Source organism: Dipodomys merriami, unplaced genomic scaffold, assembly GCF_024711535.1.
Source record: "Dipodomys merriami isolate MVZ:Mamm:240054 unplaced genomic scaffold, mDipMer1.0.p SCAF_295, whole genome shotgun sequence".
Lineage (NCBI taxonomy): Eukaryota > Metazoa > Chordata > Mammalia > Rodentia > Heteromyidae > Dipodomys > Dipodomys merriami.
The window spans coordinates 1,409,576-1,412,356 of record NW_027204437.1 but is presented as its reverse complement, the minus strand read 5'-3'; the positions used below and the strand labels follow the sequence as shown (position 1 = coordinate 1,412,356).

General features: G+C 35.3%; 1 pseudogene; it reads left to right on the top strand.

The window, feature by feature from the left end:
- The first annotated feature begins 1,415 nt into the window (after positions 1-1,415).
- On the top strand, positions 1,416-1,515 carry LOC138839169 (U6 spliceosomal RNA; annotated as a pseudogene).
- The last annotated feature ends 1,266 nt before the right edge of the window (positions 1,516-2,781 follow it).

Below are 2,781 nucleotides of genomic sequence, written 5' to 3'. Positions count from 1 at the left end.
ATCAAAGGCAACTCTGTTTTAAAGTATTATTCCATTATCACTACCTCAGTTTTTGGTAGAGTTAGACTTAAAGCTCTACCATTTGTAGATATGCAGCCTAGAGGCAAGAGGAAACACTGTGATTAAAACATTACAAATTTAAGGCCTAATATCGAGGAGAAACATATGGACTTCTCCAGGAGCTATTGCAATATTTGGTGATAGAATGTCAGTAGTGTAAGTTCCTGCTTGGTTGGATGATAGACAGGTCAGGACAGTAGGTAATCATGCATATGAACAATTTTTTTCACTTTCTTGGCTTTAGCTACTTTTGAAATGATACGTATAATAAACAATTATGTTTTGATAAAATACCTTCTATTCTGAACAATTCTGTCTGAACTGTTCATCTCTCTATGATCCCTTGTAACTAAGATTATGTTTGTTCCAGTAAGACAATCCATCCTGTCAGCGTAAGATATTCTGGTTGGTCTGTTCCTACATGGAACAAAGGTAAAGGTTCAGTGTCAACGTCTAGTGCGTTGGGGTCCCTAGGTAAGGGTCACAAAATCACCAGGACACAGGGTATGCAGAGTGCAAACAGCAATTGCCACTGCATGCTGAGCTTTATTGTTAGTGGGTATTTAAAGACTAGCAAGCATCATCTTTGCCATGATTTGGTCAGAAAACATTCACACAAAAAATTTCCACAGATACATTTTTACTTAACCTATGAGAGAAAGTCTAGGTATATTATTATCTAAACTATTTTAGATCAAGCTCAAACCACTTCTCCAATCTCAGGAAAATGCTTGACCAGCTGTTAATCTATGCTTAAGCAAGCAGAAGAGCCACTTCCTCAGCTCCCAGGAGTCTGTGACATGTTTTGAGATAGGGAGAGGGAACATTTTCCCTCTGTAGCCTGGCATTCCAAGAGCTTTCCTAATCCCAAACACAGTCCTCAGATAATCCCGAGGCTGGAACCTGCATCATTCTGCCCCCTCAACATAGACCCTGAGTCTTCACAGTTCAGGTAGACATTTGTTCCAGCAAGACCTCATTTGGGAAATTTTAAGCTGCAGAAAGTTAGAAGTAGCTCTTAAGCAAGGCTTACTTTGAATCCATTAGCTCCACAAAGCTAACTCAGTTGATAAATAAGTACTTGAAAAGCCACCACCTTTGGACTTAGCTGTAAAGGCTTCAAAGTATGATCAAATTTAAAATGAAAATGACGAAATAGTCATTGACAAAACAATTGTAAATGTGAGCAATCGACCAAACTATATAAGTTTTTTCTACTGTACACAGAAATTTAGAGAAATAAGATCAATAGCATTTTCAGGAACAATAAGGGTTCCTTGTTACAAATAGGCAACCATGGATATATGCCTGTATAAAGATTGTATCATTAAGTACTTAAATTTAGAGGATACTACATGCTTCAGAAGCAGGTCTACCCAAATTACAACAATACAGAGATTAACATAGCACTTGCACAAGGATGATATGAAAATTTGTGAAGTATTCCATATTTTTCATTCTTCTGATGCAAGAAATGAAAAAGAGTTATTAAAAAGTTGATTACAAAAATACAAGTGTAACAATACATGTAATTCATAGAATTAAAGGTTAGTTTGACATCAGTATATTAAATTTTCACCTTAGAAAGGCCTTTACATAGCATAACCTTTACAAAACTTGAAATTAGATAATATTGCCATTTTATCCCAAAGAAATAAAATAATAAAAGAAACTACAAAAAAAAGGAGTCTTAAAATACTTCTATATGGAATGCAATCTGAAAGGTCACATTTACTAATGAATCTATACATTATATAACAATGTAGAATTCAAAGTATTATATCTAGGAGAGAATGAAATAGATTATGGACATTACACAAACATAGATATACTTTGTTCAGAAAAGCACCCGGAACATCTTTAGTTTCTATACTATTCATTTCAACAGATAAGTTAAAATTATTTCTGATTTAAAGAATCACAAACTCTGCAGAAATCATTACAGATGTATACAAACAACTCTTGAATACATTTTGATATCAAAGTCATGCAATTCACTTGGAAGAATACCATGAAATACATAAATTTTTATAGTAAGATATTACTGTTGCTTTGTATTGTGAAAAAATTTGTAGGGACACAAAAGATGGACTGGCATTTTTGAAATTTAAGAAACTTAACCAAACCATTATGACTTAGGAGACCAATTTGTACAGCCTTCGACAATTTCAAAGAGGTAGTGATACATACTTACCCTTTTGGCAATATCAAATGCAGTTTCTTCAAAGTTGTTCTTCAGACCTGGTTTGATATAATGGTTCAACAGAAGGAGATACAGAGTATCTTTGCTATTTCTATTCCCAGCAGCAAGATGCAAGGAAGTCAAGAGGCCTTTAGTTTGGGTATTGGTATCTGCATCATGATGAAGTAATAAAGAAGCCATTTTGGTATTATTCCACATATAAGTACTGTGCAGGGGTGTCCAGCCATTCAGAGTTATTGCATGAATATCTGCCTTGAGCTGCCAACTCATGGACAATGTCTAAGTGTCCACTCTAGGCTTCCCGATGAAGAGGGGTATACTCATCCTCATCCCTAGTATTCATCTGGGTGGCCATTTTGGAAAGCAGTGTTCACAACACAGTAAGCCGATAAATTTCGGCATCCCAAAGAAGAAATTTGCTTGGATCCTACTCCATTTTTTTCTTGCATTTGATACCATTCCTCATTTTTTCATCTTGTTCCTTGTCTTCGTCACAATTGCCTAACCAGTGATTTTGA